Consider the following 20,779-nt stretch of genomic DNA (forward strand, 5'->3'; position numbering starts at 1 on the left):
CAGAACAAATTATGGACATTGGCTTTCCTTAGTCTGTAGGCACACTTAGGGAACTTCTAGATAGCACCAAAATGTGGTACAAAGAAATGGTTTTTTTAAAATGTAGGGTCTCAAAGGTAGTCCAAACAGAGACCTGTACAGTTCTGCTGCACAGTCCCCCGCCATCCTCACAGCTGTTTTTTGTAGTGGATTGAGATGGAGAATGGACAGGGAAGGTTTTTTTTTTTTTTTAGATCCAGCACATAGCGGGGCAATTCTTTAAAAAAAATCTTCAGGTCTTTGTCTTCCTCTAATTGTTAATTCAAGCTTGGTTTAACATTACAAAGTGTAAAAGAATTTGAGAGAATTGTATTTGCTTTCCACTTGTGCTTCTCTGAGTCACCTGTGTCTCCATTTGACAGCTGATCAGCTGTTTTAGGCTTTTCAGAAACATGTGCTCTGGAGGAGTCCATACCAGGGGGAGAGAAGGAAAGCACCCGTTTTCCATGTCTGCTGGGATATACAGGCATGGAAAGGTGCATATTTCTTCTTAGGAAGATTTGGGTTTGAAGAACACCTTGAAAACTTGTGTTTTCCAGCCCTTGACCCAAGTCCTCCTGATTCCTCCCATACTTTGACTGAACATCATTTAGCCACCCCTCCCCCCTTTAACCCTCCTCTTCTCAAGTTTTAATGCATGTGTAGAAGGACCCTAAGTCTACAAATTGTCTGTAGGCTGTATGTAGTCCTCAGTCTCAATTCTGCAGAACTCACTTTCTGTTCCATTTCCTGTTAAAATCACATCATTGAAAATCAGTAGCATCAGCATTACCAAAGTCACCCAGACCATACATTGGGGTGGGGTGGGGGGTCATTGTAACAAAACCTCCTCTTGTTCTTACTTTTTTTTCTTCACCTCTAAGCACTATGAAAATCATCTTAGTTGCCACTGAAATTCAATAGAACTGTAGCAAATTGTCCAGTAACGAATTGATAAGAATTTAAATCCAGTGGTTCAAGGGGGTCCAATACTCTCTCATGTAAGGGAATTTAGTTCAGTTCTTGCTAGCCAACACACATTTCCATGTAGAGAGAAAAGAGTAATGAAGTTTTGTAAGTGAAGATAGGAGCAACAACACTGCCAAACATTTCTATGCCTACTGAGGAAGTAGGATAGCAGGCATAGATAGACACATAGTGATGGCTTGCTAATGGGTTCCCTCAATCAGTTTTTTTAATTCCCTCATCACTATGCTGATATTTACAATTGAAAGAATATTTGGAAATATTCAACAAATGCCCCCCACCCACCCAAAGGTGTCTTAATTATCAGTAAACCTTGACTTGGTGAATACTGGATAGGTGAATCCACAGCTTGGAATTTATTGTGAGAAAATGCTCATTTTCATGAAAAATGTTTCTTGTGCAAAAAAGGGGCATTTATTTGAACAGAGTAGTTTCTAAACTGTACATATTCTTCAAAAATGTACAATTCCTGACATTCTCACAGCAAGGAGAAAAATTGTAACATTATTCATGTTTATAAAGACTTACACTCCTAATAAATACAATTTCCGTTCCTCCCATATACTTTTTTGTCAATCTTTGTTAGGGCATATTTACACTAACCATTTCATACAGTTTCAAACCAGTATTTTTTAAAAGTGTGCTTTCACTAAGCAGATGATTACATAGGAAATCCCGGAACCAGTTTGAGACCCAGAATGTGATTACAACAAGCATTGATGCAAATTAAGGGCTTTCTTTCACACACTTTTGTGGGAGTTTGTTATTTGGCCACTGCAGTCTGAAGCTAACTTTAACCTGCATTAAATGAGCAGTGAAGATTGGGCCTAAGTCAAGTAACAGGAGGCCACACCTTTCTCTCTCTCAGATATATAGTTTCCTTTCTCATCTCTGAAGACAGTCTAACAAAGTCTAACATTGGACCTTGTAGTGTATGCGACTTCCCCCATTGAGCTGGCAACACAGGAAGTCTCCCATGTTGTCTGAGTGTTGGAGGGAAGCTGCACACACTGCACATGCACCTTGATTCCCTCCATAGAATCACCAGCCGGCGGATGAATTGAGGTGAGACAACAGCCTCCATGCCTTTCCATTAAGAAGAGTGCTGCCTCCGCCAACCACCAGACATGTGATAAGGTCAAAAGATTAAGCTACTCAAAACAATTATCAAAGAGTTTTGATGATGGAGGAACTTTTTAATGAAATGCCACTCAGCTTGTTCAGCATTCAGTAAGCGTGTCCCTACAAAAATCCTGTTCTTCCAAGTTTGAATGAATCCTAGATAAAGAAACCATTAGAACTGAAGTATCCTGGGTGTACTAGCACCTGCCTCTATTGTAGTTTGGAGACGTGGTTATTATAGGACTAAATATTAGTTTGGACTCTAGACTGCAAGGCCAGTGTGATTATTCCTTCTTTTTATTATGTATTCCTTTCCCTCTCAGTTGAATATGCTGCAGTCAAAAACAGTCTGCTCATCTTTCATGGGAAAGATTTCTTGTTATTGTATGCCTGAAAGGACACTCTGTCCTCAAGTCAAATTTATTAAACTTGTACAGTATTTCATTAGTTCCTGCTTTTTCCCTTTTCCAACTCTTTGAATTGCAAAATGGGTTTCAATTGAATTTCGATTTGGGCTTCTTCCATAACTGAAATAGCAAAATTGGAATTTTCCTCCCATGGCTTCCTTTGTTGTTTTCTGATGGTAGTAAACGCATGGCAGAAGAACTGGAAATGTAATCTGTTTCAACAAGGGGCAGGAGGAAGGAAATGGGTGTTGCATTCTTTCAGATTATATTGTCTTTCAGCAATTTGAATTTTCAGTTTCTGATATATCCTGATCTTTCAGTTGCTGTGAATGAAGAATCAAGTTCTGTTCTCCATTTCATCAGTGCAGTTTTGTAGTCAGCATCACAATACCTGCAGTGAAAAAAAATATAAATTTTGGTTCATTACTTTTTCTGAATATTCTGGAGCCATTGTTAGAGAATGTTAACAATGTGACAAAAATGTAAGGGAAGAAAATATATGCCATTGAAGCATCTGTTATCGTTCATCTGTTTTGTATCTTTGCTTCCACCCAGAAAGGAAGAGGTGCAGAAGCTTCAAATTATCTCTGTATTTTTATCACTGCTACTGCTACTTAGTATCTATGACAACAATAATTCCTTCTTTCAGATTAAAGAACTCCATTCTTGCTGCTGCTGTTGAGTACTTTTATGTCATTTCCAATTTATGGCAATCCTAAAGCAAACTTAGCATGAGGTTTTCTTGGTAAGATTTATTTGGTGAGAGGAAGATGCCATGGCATTCCCTAAAGCTGAATGAGGGCAACTAGTCGAAGGACAGCCAGCTGAACAAGGATTCAAACCAGATTCTTATGACCTCGTCACACAGAGCTAGAATCGGCGGCATACACCAATCTAGCCCCAGTCACCCATGGAGCTGGCTGGCTCCCATCAGACAACATTGTGCTAACTTCATAGGTGAACAAGGGCAGAACCGACATGCCACCTCAGCACAAGAGGCTTCCCGTCTTGTCATAATCTATGTATGTCCCACGTACACTCCACATATGTTCCACGTGGACTCATGATTCCCCCATGTGATTGCCCTCCTGATGATGCAGGCAATGTGTGGCATGGGGCACTGGATTCTCCATGCTTCATGGCAAAGAGGAGCCCCGTCACCTCCTGCTGCCGCCATATGATGAGCTTTTTAGTCCAACACTAAAACCACTATGTCATGTTGTCCCTCTAAAGAGATACTACTCATGCAATAAGTCTTTATGCCAAAAACTATTCTATGAACACATCTACACAGGCCATTTATGCCAGAGCTAATCTGGAGTGAAGTAGGATGAGGAGACTACACAACCAGCCTTTAAGCCATCCCATAAGTGGGAAGGAGTCTGCACTGTCCAGCACCATAGTGCCCCAGTGGCAGGAAGAATTCCACACTGCTCAACAGTATTGAACCCTGTAGGGTACTGCCAGTTGCTAGTGCTAACACTGGCTGAAACACCAGCATAACTTGAAGGTGGAAAGAATAAAGGGAGGAAGGCAATTTCATGTCCTGAGCATGCAGCTACAATGGGTACACAATGGTGACAGTAAGTGTCCTTCCCTGTTCCTGAAACACCCAAACCCAGAGAAAGTGGGATGGCTATGTAAACGGCAGTAGCCATTCTTTTATTTATTTATTTATATAGGCGACTCAATGCGGTTTTAGGGAAACTCATACCTGGTAAACTTTGTTTTGGGTGCGTTGGGAGATGTTTTTCAGTAGTCATATAGATTTCCATTTACACGTGTCAAAATGCAAATGAGCTCTAGAGCAGTGGTTCTCAACCTGTGGTCCCCAGATGTTTTGGCCTTCAACTCCCATTAAGCAGCCTTGCTGTGAATGTAAGTTGAATCAGTTCCATGCTTCATCTGGATGCCACAAAGTCAATTTACTCCCCAACCACCCCATCTCATTTGGAACTTGTAGATGGACCCTTAGTTTGCAATTTTTATCAGAGACTACAAGGCCTGGTTTACACATCACAGGATCTCAACATTTTCATTTTAAACTTTTAATTGGAATTCTACATAACTACTGAATAACCGTTCCCAAAACCATCCAAAACAAAGTTTACCAGATATGAGCATCCCTAAGAGAATCACTGATCTGAACATAGGCACAATTGTGGCACTGTTGCCGTGGTTGTAACTGCCCCCAACCCTATTTTAGCAGGCATACGCCACACCAAAAGACGGAGGTCTAGTCTACTAGCTATCAGTACATGAGTGGATGATGTTTCTACCCCATCACAGGTTGTGACAAGGAGGTGCTGCTTCTGATTGTAACAATTTTGGGATGCCACATATATTTGAAATGCATATACAAAGATAATTCTGATAGCCATTACTATTAATTGGAAGAAGGTGAACAAAATACAACGCAAACATTACTATTTTTATAATAATGTATGCCAACTTTCTCTAACAAGAACCATGTTTAGACAGTATAAATATTTTAAGCCTAAGATGCATGCTTTTGTCCTTGTTGATGATAGTGTTGATGCTGATTTTTATTGGGACCTTTGTCTTTGGACCGAGACCCAAAGTGGCTCATTTAATTCAGTCTAGATATATGTCTTTTAAAAATTAAATGTTTAAAGTTGTGCTTAAAGCAATTAAATAAGGCAGTGGGAGCAGTTGCAATTTTGGAATTTCTCTCAGCTGTTTTTATAACTCTAAAGAATAAAATCCTGATGTTCTTTTAACTCATTTTTCCATTTCCATTATGAGCAGTCAGAAAAGATTGTGCCTTAATATGGAATGTAAATGGATATTAATTGGAGTCATCACGAGCTGTGCAATTAAATCACTGTAAATGTCGCATATTATTTTAGAAATTCTTAACATGAATAAAAACCTTTGGCCTGTATTTATTTGTAAAGATAAAACAAACTTTCTTAAGCAGAGAAGATAACTCCAGGGCAAATTTCTGGTATCACTGGTTAGAGATCTCCAAAAGCAAGGGCTTGCTGAAATGACATATTGACCCAGGGAGAAAACAGCTTTTATTAAACTTCTCCTGCACATCTTCAAGATCTATGAGACATATGAACATCAAATACATGTTTATGATTTTGTGTACATATTGTTCAAGAATGGTTTCCTCTTTAGCATTGGGAAGCTGTACAAGGCTGGACAATATATTTTATCCAGTTTCTTGATTTCATGAAATGCCATGCCCACATCCAGCCAAATGCTAGTTATAGCTCTTATGCAGGCCTTTACACAAGGAAGTTGAGACTAAGGGCAGATTTACACTGCTACTACAATATAGCTTGGAACTAGTTTGGGAGAAGCCAGTTTCACTAAATAAGTGATTAGATTACCATGGTATGAGGTCAGGATTGTGATTACATTGAACATGTACATGACCTCAAACCACTGTACGTGCTTAGTGAAAAGTGGTGTCTCAATAGGAAAAAACAGGTGTGTCAGTTTTTGAAGAAAAAAATGATATCCCTTATACTGAGTCCTGCTACCTATCTATCCTGCTTAGCAGTGATTCTCTGGTGTTTCTGAATGTAATACTTTCCAAGATTACCTGGATATGTCAGAAATTTCAAACAAAGAGTGTATTCAACCACTCTGTTACAGTACCAGAACACAATGTATTTTCCAGATGATTGTTTGCCACAGATTTCTAGTCATAATTAATTTTTTATCTAGTTCATAGAGTCCTGCTTCTGGCATCTCATCTCTTTCACAGCAGCTAACAATTGAATTAAAGCCATTTCTTAACAGCACGAAAATCTGTCACTGGAGCCATGTTGACAAACAACTCTGCTCTGCCCACATTGCTATTTTCCTTTTGTTGTATTTTCATCTAAAAGTACATTTGTGGAAGTACACTTGCTGATTGCTGGTACCTTTCAGATTTCAGTCTTGTCATTTGTCATTTCTTATACTAATAATCTAGCTTTCAGCATTTTCAGGAAAGAAAGAAACAAAAGGCTCCCAGAGTATTTCTGATGCAAAGCTTCTATCTGATTGGTGCTGTATTCAGGCACAATAGAGTAACTGTGTACTTTCATCAGTTCCCCCCATCCTGGTCATTGAATGAGGCACTTTTTAAAGTTCTGTTATAAAAATGAAATGCAAAGATACAGAATGGGGGACGCCTGGCTCGAGAGCAGTACGTGTGAAAAAGATCTTGGAGTCCTCGTGGACAACAAGTTAAACATGAGCCAACAATGTGATGTGGCGGCAAAAAAAGCCAATGGGATTTTGGCCTGCATCAATAGAAGCATAGTGTCTAGATCTAAGGAAGTAATGCTACCCCTCTATTCTGCTTTGGTTAGACCACATCTGGAATATTGTGTCCAATTCTGGGCACCACAATTCAAGAGAGATGTTGACAAGCTGGAAAGTGTCCAGAGGAGGGCGACTAAAATGATCAAGGGTCTGGAGAACAAGCCCTATGAGGAGCGGCTTAGGGAACTGGGCATGTTTAGCCTGAAGAAGAGAAGGCTGAGAGGAGATATGATAGCCATGTATAAATATGTGAGAGGAAGCCACAGGGAGGAGGGAGCAAGCTTGTTTTCTGCTTCCTTGGAGACTAGGACGCGGAACAATGGCTTCAAACTACAAGAGAGGAGATTCCATCTGAACATTAGGAAGAACTTCCTGACTGTGAGAGCCGTTCAGCAGTGGAACTCTCTGCCCCGGAGTGTGGTGGAGGCTCCTTCTTTGGAAGCTTTTAAGCAGAGGCTGGATGACCATTTGTCAGGGGTGATTTGAATGCAATATTCCTGCTTCTTGGCAGGGGGTTGGACTGGATGGCCCATGAGGTCTCTTCCAACTCTATGATTCTATGATTCTATGATTCTATGATTCTATGATTCTATAACCTTGCATGAAACCTTGCATCTCACTTTGGGAGAAAGAAGGATATAAATTCAATAAAGAAGTAAAGATATTGTGCACATCAATCAGTTAACAGTGCAATCACATATCCAAAAACAGTCCCATTGAATTCACTGGAACTTACTTTGGAGGAAAGCGTGTATGTAGTCCAATTTATAACTGGGGGCAGTTTTAAACAGACACTTAAATTAAGTTAGGATTGAAAGGAAGCAGTTCTGCTGCAAAGTTCCTACACTATCAACCCATGAATTGGTTCCAGGATGAGATGGTGGACAATATCAATTGACTGTGTATCGATCCAAACCCAAAAATTTTTTGTTACCTAGTCTATTGAGATATGCAGATACGCATCATCATAACCATTCAAGATCAGTGTTAGACCAAGGCAGGGAACAGGAAACAGAGACAAAGGGTTGAAAAGCGAGCATTCCCATGGGAACATTGTGGTTTCCTCTCTGGAGAGGTGTTTGTTTACTTTCAGGCCAGCTGTGTTTCCAGGTTTGTAAAATGTATCAGTGTCCTGATACTGATGATTGCGCCACATTTTTTTGCTCTTAGGTTCCAGTCTGCATGGGATATACAGTACATTGATCAGTTGCAGTGGATTTTGTGCTTGTTCCAAAATTTCCAATGAGTTTTTTAAATATGTTGTCACTGTTTAAATGTATGCTGCAGCACACATTGAGAGTGTACATTTTGTAGACATCCCGACCTTAACCTGCATTATAGCACCCTGACCTTAACCTGCATTAACCTGCATTATAGTAGCCACCATCTCATCCTGGAAGCAACCACTTCTTAAACCATTCCTCTTTAATTTCCACAGTTGTATCCTGTAGCATCCTAGGATTTATAGTTTTATGAGGTATTAGAATTGTCTGCTTGGGATCACTAGTGCTTCACTAATATTGAGATCCCAGATTAAAATGGTATCAAATGGCTATAACTGTAATTGTGCAGCTTTAAAAAGAAATGTACATTTGACAATTACCCAGAGTCTGTGATTTTGAATTGCTTGCTATCAAGATCAGCTCAGGTCTTTCTCTCTCTCTCTCTCTCTCTCTCTCTCTCTCTCTCTCTCTCTCCCTTCCTTCCTTCCTTTCTTCCTTTCTTTCTGAGGAGAAAATATTAGCTTTAAGACCCATAGTTACTCTATGACAATCACTCTGGGCAGTTTTTCATAAATCGGTATTGATAGAGGAATATAATTTTCTAACTGTTCCCAAGGAATCTATATTAGAAGGCAGTGAGACAGCGTCTTATGACATTACTAAAAGTAATACTCCTAAATGATATATGCACACTTTGTTTGAAGTTTGAGTGAAAGGGTATTAGCACAGAGTTTGTACCTTACTGTTCGCAATCCTTTCTTTCGTTTCTGATTTTTGGGCTTCTTGTTTCTCTTTGCTCTGCCTTTCCAGTTCTGCTTCAGTTTCAATTTTATTTTATTTCCACCTCTGGTTCAATCAATTTCAGTTTTCTACCACTTCCCCAAACTGATTACTAAACCTGATTTATATTCCCAAATATACTTTCACTTTTTCTTCTAATTAAATATAGCCACTGAACATTAACCCACATATATCAATGTAAAGTCACATAAAGCCCTATTAATCCCATATGTATTAGTAGCATAAAATGCTGTTCATTCACAGAACAATCCAGTTTTCCCTGATCTATGCAATCAAAGGTTTTGCTACACAGACTGATTTTCTTCTGAAGTTCTTGGGTGCACTCCATTATCCAACATATGTTAGCAATGTGTTACATATTAATATGTGAATATTAATACAATATCCACATTTCTGAAAACCTAGCCATTTAAACAGTGCCATATTCATGTTTCCTTTTTTTTCTTTGTTCAGTAAATATAGATTTCTTTAGGGAGGCAGAGGAACTATCCCAGAGGAACTGATGGCTCAAGGGATTGGTAACAGGATCTGAAACCTTGCTCCTTTGGGTCACTACTTGGCATCCGGCTTAGGTCTTTAGGTCAATAGTAAATGCAAGTTATTAGTGTTTAACAGGTGTGTGGTTGGTCTCTGTGAAATGAGTTGGTGGTTTTCAGCTTGTTCCTAAGAGACAGATGTTCAAGTCACCACCGGGGAAAATCCTGATGCTTTAACACGCTTGCTGGCAGACTTTGTAAAGAGGTCAAATATTGCTCAGATTTGGAAAAGGGAATTACAGGTGGTCCTTGCCATTTAGACAGGCAGGCAGGGAGAAAGGGAACTCAGCATAACAAAGCTTTACTCATTGCTAGCAGTGGGGCTACTTTTCTATTTCTTTCTTGACTGAGATTCTAATTATCTTTTTTATTTTCTAACTTGTTTGTAAGATCTATATATCAGCTTTTTATGTGCATTGTTTTCCAAGGCAGTTCACAAAATAGTGGTATAATAACAGTTAACAAAGCCAGCAAATGAAAATAAAGTCATTGTTATGAGGTGCATTCAACATTAAAACAGCCAGCTGAAACAAAATGACAACGATTTTAAGACCTTGGAATGCGTGAGCATGTGTATCTTCGCCAGATCCCAGTATCAAACAATTGTGTATTAAAGGTGTAGGCTTCATCACTCATGACTGTTGTACACTCCCCTACCACGTGAAAGCACAACACAAAATGCATATATACCACGTATTTTTCGATGAACAGGGGAACAGAAAACAGCCACCAAGACCTGTTTTGTGTACTTTGCACATTACAAAGGAAATTTGGCTGAAAAGTTGTAAACCCCTCTCTGCACATATGTTTGAATCACAGAAATATAATAAAAATGATTGATGTAAATGCAATCAGAATGTAATCAACTTAACATAACAAGTGGGTGAGTGTGTGATATGAGAATGTGATTATGTTATTGGAAAGGATTTGAGTTTTTTGTTGTTCACACACATATGCAAAACAACAAAAATAATGCCTACTATTTCAATATCTTGTGTTATAGATTTTCCATGATCAGTTAACATTGGAACTACAATTGTTCTGCCACTCATTCATTTACACTGTACAATTAAATCACTTTGATAGCACTTTACCTGTACCTGTATGGTATAAGACTTTCTATATAGAAGAGAAAGATCTGTATAAAAAATAAAATTTCGTACTATGAATTCTAAATATGCAAAATAGAATCTATGATACTGATATCTTGAATGATATGTCTCATTTAGGTGGGTTTCCATTTGATCGCATAAGAAAACATGTGATTGCTGGTAAAATTAAACTCACATGGGAATTAAATGGTGATACAGAACATATGAAGTGGTTGTTAAACATTAGAGCAGTGGTTCTTAACTTGTGGGTCCCCAGCTGTTTTGGCCTACAACTCCCAGAAATCCCAGCCAGTTTACCAGATTTCTGGGAGTTGAAGGCCAAAACATCTGGGGACCCAGAGGTTGAGAACTACTCCATTAGAGCTATAAGTTATGGCTTGCTTATTGTTACATATCCTTTCAGAAGTCATGGTAGGTGGGCTTGAGGTAAAATTACTAATGTTTGACTCCAACTGAAATGAATAGGGTAACGTATTGATGATTAGGTTCCTATTAGTTCCAATGAGACTGGACAAAAGAGTAAACAGAAGGATACTCAACCAAGGGTGCACCTATACTGTAGAATTTATGCTGTTTGACACCACTTCAACTGCCACAGCTCAATGTAATGGAATCACAAAAGTTGTAGTTGTAGTCATCGTACAACTTCTCTGCTAATGAGTGTTAGTGCTTCACTAAACTACAGTTCCCATGATTTCATAGCATTCATCCATTACAGTCAAAGTGGTTTCAGAATTCATTGGTTCTACTATGTAGAGATCTTCTGTCATTATGTTAGATCCAGAATAAGCTACTTACATATGAATATTTGGATATGAAACCTAGTTGTGTAACTACTCAATATTATACTTGTGTAAATCCTATTAAAAATAGAGTTCAACTGAATTGGGGGTCATTTAGAAAATCCTGTTCACAGCATGAAAATGTAATTCATGTGCCAACTGGCTTCTGTAAAATCCACACAATCTTATTTCACAGACTCTTGGAAAGTACAAGTATAATGGTTTGAAAATGAATACAGTTATTACTATGCAGCATATTCTCAAAAGGCCAGGGCAACAGAGGTGTTTTTATTATGATGCATTAAATATGATATAAAAGTAGCTGTAAAACAATTGTCTTCAAAATGACATGACCCAAAAAAGTACTTCATAAGATGTTACACTTTTTTTGCCTGGGAACATTACAAAGGTTTGTTATCAGTTGGAAACTACAGAATGAAGAGGGAGAAAAGAAAAAGGAACAACTTGATATTTCAGATAGAAAACAGCATGCCAGCTTGACTAGAGACTATTTTAATGCATATAATTTATGCTTTTAAAAAAGAAAATTACCAACATAAATTATATAGTAACCTCTCAAACAGTTACTTTAAAAGCACCATCTATGGCTTCTTCATGTAGCTACGATTTAAGAATCACAAGAAAATTAGATGGCCATTCCACTTGGCAAAATATTTGTTTTGTGGTGACTGAGGGCATTAAATCTTGGGAAATCTTTGTAAAAGTTGTGCACATTATATCAAGATCATCTGATGCAATGATGTGAGGAGGTAGTTGAATATGAACATTATAATACTTGCTGAAATTATTATTTATAATGTCATACGCTATATTAGAATATCTTTTGACAAATGTACTTCCATTATGTTTCTGCTTTCTAGCCTCCCTCAATGGATTGTCACCTTGTTCTGGTGAGGGAGTTTGTGTGTTCCAATAAACCACTGAAGTCATGCACTCCCAAGGGGGTGCACAGGGGAGGTTCCAGACGGGACACAATCTGAAGACCTCAATGGCATATTAGGCAGAAGATAACATGGTACACATTACGATGGACGTGAAGACAGAAGAAGGCTGCAACAAATTAAGAAGCCACCATCATCGTGTTAAACACGCCACTGGTTGGGACCCTCACTCTGTGAAGACTGTGTGTTGATCGGCTGTGCACTGACTTCCACACATTAAAAACTTCAGACACAGGCATCTTCCAAGAATTTGGAAGGCCATCATGTTTGAACAATGAGGGATCGCTAAGTAAGATTTCTAGCATATGATGAAATTGTTAAGAATCATGGTGTTGGTATAAGCCTAAAAAGAAAGCTCTCAGCAGTTCTGACCTTTATCAGTCACAAAGGAAAAACTGTATTTTGTGGTTAGGAAAGGGGGCATAAGTCTCAAATGACATGTATTTGCTTGTGTTCTAGTAAGAAACATTTAAAAGTACATATTTCAAGCATATTTGCCTTTCCACAGAAGAGCACAAATGTGCACTACCTTTCTTCTGATAAACTATCAGAACATTCAAAATACCCAGGAGAAAACTAGTTTACCTTTTCTACACAATACCTTTGATATTAGATGCAAACCTCCAATTACTTTAACTTTAATAATTAAAAACAATGAAAAATATATCTACAAACAAACCATAAAGCAGAAAGAGAGTTCATGTACGATTAATTCAAGCTCTTTGTGAGGCAGATGCTTTGATCAGTTGCCTGTAAAAGGTACATATGAAAATTTTATATATTGGGGGGAGCTCGCTTGAAAAGAGAGGCATAGTCAGTCAGCAAATACATTGAACATAAATATATTCTCTCTCATTTTTGTGATCATCCTGCACTAATATTTGTTTGAGCAAAGCACCCTGGCTCAGATGGCATTTCTCCTATGGTTTTGGACTATATATTCACAAGGCTGGTGTGTGGGGAATAGAGACCCTCGTAAACAGACAAACCAGATTACTTGGAAAAACAGGTACTTTTCCATTATCCGGATGGACTCCAAAAGGGGGCCTAGACAGAGAAGGATAGTCCATTTTAAAGAGGGGGGAGGAAGTTGAAGGAGGAAAATTATTTTCCCAATTTTTGCTGATCCCCCCCCCCCCATATTGTAAACAGAGGCAGCCCTTGGTAATTTTTAAGTAAGCAAACAGTATTTTGCCGCCCCCCCCCCCCCCCAGCTAATCACTGATATATATTTTCTGTTCATCATGGGAGTTCTGTGTGCCATATTTGGTTCAGTTCCATCATTGGTGGAGTTCAGAATGCTCTTTGATTGTAGGTGAACTATAGATCCCAGTAACTACAACTCGCATATGTCAAGGTCTATTTTCCCCCAAGAGCGCCTCAAGAGCACCCCTGGGCAAAATCAACTATACTGCAAATGCTTACTTTGCGTAATGGGTTGAGCCGCCCCAATCGTAAACTGTTGTTTTGATGATTGCAAGAATTGAAAGAACACAGATCTGAAGCAGGCAAGTAAAAAGGGATGAAAGGATAGGTGGGATAATTGGGAAACAGGGGAAATGGTTTAACTCCTTCAACCCCTTCCCCACGTAAAATGGACTATCCTTCCCTGTCTAGTGCCTCCTTGTGGCTTCCTCCCAAATAATGGATCATTCTCAAAAAATAAAATAAACACTCAAAACTCTACAGAAGTGCACATAACTCTAACTTTACACAGCACTCTTCCACTCCCCTATTAACTTTTCTAACCTTTTGAAATGTCTGTATGTAGGACCAGAGAGTCATCCTGTCAAGACCCAGAAGCCTCAAGAATGCCAAACACAATATAAAAGGTCCAAACACAGGTTTATTGAACATCTGCGCAGCCCTCTTCTCCCTTCTACCAGTAGTAGTAACACTACTATCAAGCTGTACTACAACACAGTGAATGGATAACTTTCTGAAACAAGAAAAGCATTTTTAGAAAGAGGGAAAAAGAAAAGTATAGAGTGACAGCAATATAACAAGTATTGTTATATATGAAATATGTGAAATATTCAATATATTGCTGAAGCAATTCAAATGTCTTAATTGGGTTTGTCAACAAGTCCTGGGCAGGATTACATTCCCTGGGAAAGACTGGGCACCAGGAAGACCTAATATTGGTAGTTCATCTGATAGTATCCCAAAGGCTGGACATCTGCAGTGTACTATACATTGGGTTACCAATGTACTAAGTTTTGGGAAACAATAACATTTTTGTTTGATATTTAAAAATAACAAGGGAAGGAACATTTCCAAAAGTATGGAGCAGCTAATGAAAAGGGACAAAGACAAGTCAAGGACAAGAAAACCCATGATTGGGATGAAAAGCCTAGAATTGAACGAACACAGATCTGAAGTGGGCAAGTAAAAAGGGATGAAAGACTGAAGAAGGAGGTTGTGTTGGACTTTGAATGTTAAAACATGTAGCTTGTACTTAATCCTAAGAGGCATGGGTAATTCAAATCCAAGGAGAGTGCGGATGAGCTCCCTCTGTCAGCTCCAGCTCCCCATGTAAAGACATGAGAGAAGCATCCCACAAGGATGGTAAAATATCAAACATCCTGGTGTCCCCTGGGCAACGTCCTTACAGACAGCCAATTCTCTCACGCCTGAAGCGACTTGCAGTTTCTCAAGTCACTCCTGACATGAAAAAAAAAAGTCAAATAATAAGGTCTAATTATGGAACTGTTTGTTTAACTCTTTGGCCATAATTCCAAAATAACATACAAGCATCTTTCATATTTAGTAATGTAATTCCTCCACACAACAAATGGTTTAGGTGCAAGTTTAAATCTTAGGCATTTTAAAGGGTTTTTTTAAAAAAAAAATTAACAGCAGATACATTAGGGAAGCATTACTATCTAGATTGCATAGTGATGTAGTTTTTTCCCTACAATTTTATTTAGCCCACACAGTAAATCTGAGACATTTTTAGCATATAAGTGAACTATGACATCAAAGTTTTGTCCCCCTGGTTTCAAATTATTATAATTTCTAGAATGTCACTAATGTATATAGTGGATGGTCGTTTGGGGAAATGATGGGCTTTAGAAAGGGTTATCTTTGGACTTCCAAATTAGCACTTCAGTAAAAATATCACACACACTGGGGGACACAACAGGAATTCTAACCAGTATAATTCACTGCTTCTTGCCTTAGGAAGATTCACTTAATATAATTAATTATGTCATACATGGTACAATGACGGATTTCATTTTCTCTGTAAGCAACACAGCAAAATGAAGCAGATGCTGAGGAAAGGGTTGGGACTTAATGCTTTGTGTTAAGGTTTTGATGTGATCTATATTGCCATTGCTGCTATGTTCCTTTTCATCTAAGAAATTTAGCTACACGTCTCAATGTAACATTAGCCATTCAGAACTAAATATTTGATGTATTTCACAGTTTTGTTTAAAACATTGGTTTTGAATTCTCCATACCAATGACTAAACCTTTAAAACCCACAAAGCAAAGCAATCCAAGTGAGAAATGGCCTAAAAGCCCTTTGTGGTGGGGAATACAGCTTTATTAACTACAACTGTTCTAACATGATGGAACCACTTACCTAATACCTGTGGGATTTTACTATAACTATTTTTAAACAATCGCCAGTGTGAAAATATATAATTTATTACATGTAAGATTCAACAAATATCGTTTCAAACTGTAATGCTTATTCACATATAGCTACAGCTCCAAATGTTTCTCAAACTGGAACCTAATCCCCTTGTGTGCATGTAGAAAGTATTAAGATTAGTGTACATGAATGGCTACTTAAAAGTAAGTTCTATTATGTTTACCTGTACTTACTTTTGCATACATGTGTATAAAACTGCAGCTGTACTGTGCAATTCTTCAGAGAAATGTGTATAGGATCACAGCCCTATTAAGCATTAATGTTACCTTTGATCTTCTCCAAATTAGCAATATGCTCTAGTGACTTGGGAATTTGTAAAAATGGGGCCTTATCTACACTGCCATGTAATGTAGTTTCATAATGCAGTCAGACTTGGCCATGGTGGTCCACATTCTGGTTACATCCTGAATAGATTACTGCAATGTGGGGTTGCCTTTGAAAACTATTTGGAAGCTTCAAATGGTCCAATGGACTGCAGCCAGGTTGATCACCGGAGTGGCATACAGGGAGCATACAACTCCCCTGTTATGTCAGCTCCACTGGCTTCCAGTCTGCTACCAAGCACAATTCAAAGTGCTGGCTTTAGTCTACAAAGCCCTACCGGTCCTGGCCCAGTTTACCTGTCTGAATGCATCTCTCCCTATGAACCATCTCAGAGATTAAGATTATCTGTGAAGGCCCTGTTCTCAGTCCTTCGCAGCTGCATCTGGTGGGAATGAGAGACAGGGCCTTCTCAGCAGTGGCCCCTCAGCTGTGGAACTCCCTCCCCAGTCATATTAGAGCAGCTCCCTCCCTCCTTGCCTTCAGAAGGAAAGTGAAAACCTGGCTCTAGTGTCAAGCCTTTGGAGATTAACTATAATGCAATAATAGCTACGGAATTATGTGCAATGACTTTTGGAATGGCCCCAGATTACGATTGTGGATGGCGTGATTTTTCATAGTGATTTTATGTTTTATATGTTTTTAATGTGCATTTAATTTTAAACATTTAACTGAATGTATTTTAACTGCATCAAAGGTATTGAATAGTTGCCATGTGTAAAGCCGCCTTGAGTCCCCTTCAGGGTGGAGAAATTTGGGATACAAACAGAGTGAAATAAATTAAAATAAATAAATAAAAACTGCATTGAACTGCATTATATGGTAGTGTAGACCTCAATTTCTTATATGTATTTATCTCCAAACCCCAGGCCCCATCTACTTTGTAAATCAAGTTTAATCTAAAACAACAGCAAGATTTTAGGGTCCTTGTGCAAATGTATTGAAGATGTGTTGAACTTTTTTTTTACAACAGGTGGCTATCAAATGTATTTATCTTGCTTGAACAACTCAACTTTCAAACCAGGCACTAGGAAACTGATCTTCCTATAGGCTTAACTGGGCTAACATCCTCCAATGTCTGCCAAGAAAGAACTGAGGTATAGCAGGTGAACAGTGCTGCCTTTCCTTGTTGGCATAACTTCAGGATGAGTTTTGATTTATAGCCACTGAGGTAATTTTCTTCAATCTACCATGAAGCTGTCTGTTTTGATATAAATGCATTGGATTAGGTGACGATTTCAGGTTTGGGTTACAATAACTTTCAAACAATTTTTAATCTTTTTACTCCAGAAGACAATCTTCCTACTGGAAAAACGAAGACAACCAGCCTCTTGATGACCATTCTGTCATCAGTTCTGCATTCCATTCCCTACATGTAGACTACTTTAAAGAAAGAGTCTAATATAAACCAGTTGCAGTAATGTTTCTGTACTGTCACAAGGCCATGTTTCACAAATGAGAAGTTGCTAATGCTATATGTAGGAAGTTGATACATGTGGGTAAGTGTTGAACAAAACAGCTGCTACATGTGAATCTCTGTACATTATAGTGCCTTCTTGCATTTTGATACACGCATACTCAAAGGAGGAGTTTTTTTGAATGAAAAATAAGTTAATTTTACAAACTTTGTTGTTTGGTTTTAATGAGCAAGATGTAATGGCAACCTGAGATAGATTTTGCATCTAGTCTCACTTGTGAATGTTGAATGTCATGAACCTTTACTGACCATTTTTAATAACTATTCATCACAAGTGAGACCAGGTCCAAAGTCTATCTCAAGTAGCCTGCGCTGGCACGGCTGTGCCAGGAGATTTGATTCTTTTTCTTGCACTGTTAGTTTGCATGAATCTATTCAAGCTATGCTTTTTTTGCAATTGGGTAGCCTTCCCCAGGTTGCAATCATAGGACCAACAATCTATCAATCATTGTTAGAGCCTTTAGATCTGCCCCTTTCCCCAGGTTTTGGAGGGAAAAGGGGACTTTTAGTTCAGTCTCACAGTTTGAAGCCACACAGTAGGACGTGTGGGCTTTTCTCTACCCCACCTGTAAAAAGCTTCACTTCTTACAGCTCTGCCGGGCTCAAAGATATAGATCTACAGCCAGCTTTTGCTGGGAAAAAAGAAAGCCTCTACAGCTTTGCTGGAGAGTAAAGTTACAATTCCACAGCCTTCATGGAGAAACTAAAAGGACACCAGCTTGGCAGATCTGCAGCAACCATTGCCTGGTAAGGGACCACTCAGGCTATCCATAACGCAGCTTGGAGCCGGGAGTTGGGGCCTCATGCCAGCAGGGTTAAGAAAGATTGCCCAAGGAGGGGTCGGAAGGTTTCCCTAAAGAGGAAAGGAACAGTTTATCAAACAGTTGCCTGTCCCTTGTCGGCAGATCGAGAAAGCTACCAGTTTTTCAAGATTATATGGCATTTTATGCATTTGTTCGAAGATTTAAGCCATTACTTTGTTGGACTTATTTTGAGCCTCCACAGAACTTTGTTTTGGGAAACCTGTGGAACCCTTTAGCTGAGGCACCCCGGCGTCCCGTTGGGCATACAGAAAGCACGTCCTATAAACAGACATTGTCATAGGCCCAGCACACGACAGCACATAGCCATTACACCTTATTCATTATAACCAAGCAACAAAAATATTCTGGACTATCTGCACAAGCTTAGAAACTAGTTTATTCCTATTATGATCAGATAAACATCCCTTTCAGTCCTACAAAAAGTACCCCTCTGTGATTAGGCAAAACTGTGCATATGGCAATGATTTGCAATAGCTTAAAGTTTCTTAAACTTGTTATGACAAGCATTATAAATACCTAAACCTATATGAATATGCACCTGAATTGAGTTTCCTTAATTATTTATGAACCTTAATAATATTGGGTTGTTATAGGTTTTTCGGGCTGCATGGTCATGTTCTAGAAGCATTCTCTCCTGATGTTTTGCCTGCATCTATGACAGGCATCCTCAGAGATTTTGAAGTCTGAATAATATTTTTTAAATAGTTAACAATAAAATAATAACACACATTGTGAGTCGTCAGTATGCAACACGCAGGAGAGACAACACTGAAGTCCAAAACAAGAATGAAAATAACAAGAGAATTGAATTTGGCTCTTCATATCCAAATATTTTTTCATTCATGTTTCCATCCACAGTCTGACATTTTAAAAAAATCCATAAAGTAAATTTTGATTTTGCATAGGTAGTGCTATAAGATGCAGCACAAAAGAAGGGCAATGAAACGAATAATAAATAAGAGGGAAGTGACTAACAGGAATAAGTGGCAGAGGATCACAAGTAGTCATGGTTGCTAGAAGAGGTAAGGGAAGGAGCATCTGAGCCAGGAGGCAACAGTGAGTAGGTAAGAAGCTGGCAGTTGGAGGATAGGCAGTTGGAGACAGCAGCAGATGGAGGGACCACTCTCTCACACATTTCCAATTCAAAGCCTAAGTCTTATATGCAGAGGGTTTTCACCACTATAGCCTGTTTTTCTTGAGCCTTGTGTGTGTGTGTAGAGGCTCTGATTCTATTTTCCTTTGATAGAATAAAAGCATTAATGTATGCTGTCTCTCTGAAGAAAGATGTGTTGCTGCTTTGAAGTGAATTGTTTAATGGATATACTGTGGTACATAGGAGTAATTATAGCCATGGTCTTTTCCAGTTACAGCAAAAAGTAATTTTTAATTTAATTTCCGAAAAGATTCAGTTTTCTAATGCTTCTACAAACCTAAATTTCTAACAGGAAACATCAAATAAAAAAGAATCATTGTTACCAAACTAATTACTGAAGAACAAACTTTAAAAGAATCAAAGGATTCTAAAAATTATTAACACGAGATGAAACATTTTCTGATTTACTAAAGACATCTTACATGAGCTAGTAGCTATTTAGAAACTTGCCTTCCATTTCCTCTCAGGAGTATTTTGACATGTGTGTTCTTTCATGGCAGAATGGTTCCTTCCAATTCTAAGATTCTATGATTTCTATGTTCTGCTGAGGGCTACTACCCCACTGAAATCTTTGGCGTTCTTTAAGCATAATCCTTTGCTTCCTTCAGAGAATCATAGAATTCGAAGAAACAGCAAGGTCCTTCTCGTACAGCCATCTGCCTTGCAGGAATATGCAACTAAAGCACTTCTGAAAGCTGGTCATAAACCTCCAACAAATGAAAGTCCACAACACTCAGAGGCAACTATCTCACTCTTCAACAGCTCTTACAGTCAGCTAGTTTTTTCTAATGTTAGGTAGAATATATTTTCTTGACCACTGGTGTGTTGTTTTTGGAATAACAGAAAACAAGTTTGCTCTATTTTCTATGATACACCTTCAAATATTTCAGTCTTCTCTTTTCCAAGCTCAACATACCCAGCTCCTAAAATCATTCCTTCTAGGGCCTGTTTTCCTGGTGAATTGGTTTCTCGGACTCTATCTCTGTCATATCTCTTGTCCTACATCTACAACTACTTCACATGGTCCCTAGAGTCATGCTGTTTTACTGGCAGTTGCTGGCGAAATGGAAGGAGCATGGAGCATTTCGTGGTGCCCTGTGTGCCAC

General features: G+C 38.6%; 1 long non-coding RNA gene across 1 annotated transcript in view; it reads right to left on the bottom strand.

Annotated features, from left to right (window-relative positions):
- Positions 1-1,319: 1,319 nt before the first annotated feature.
- LOC137096662 (uncharacterized) overlaps positions 1,320-20,779 on the bottom strand; it is a 300,873-nt gene continuing 281,413 nt past the window's right edge. Inside the window, exon 4 of the long non-coding RNA XR_010909602.1 lies at positions 1,320-2,925. This is a non-coding gene — a long non-coding RNA (uncharacterized lncRNA). The remainder of the gene's footprint in view (positions 2,926-20,779) is intronic.

Source organism: Anolis sagrei, chromosome 3, assembly GCF_037176765.1.
Source record: "Anolis sagrei isolate rAnoSag1 chromosome 3, rAnoSag1.mat, whole genome shotgun sequence".
NCBI classification, from domain to species: domain Eukaryota; kingdom Metazoa; phylum Chordata; class Lepidosauria; order Squamata; family Dactyloidae; genus Anolis; species Anolis sagrei.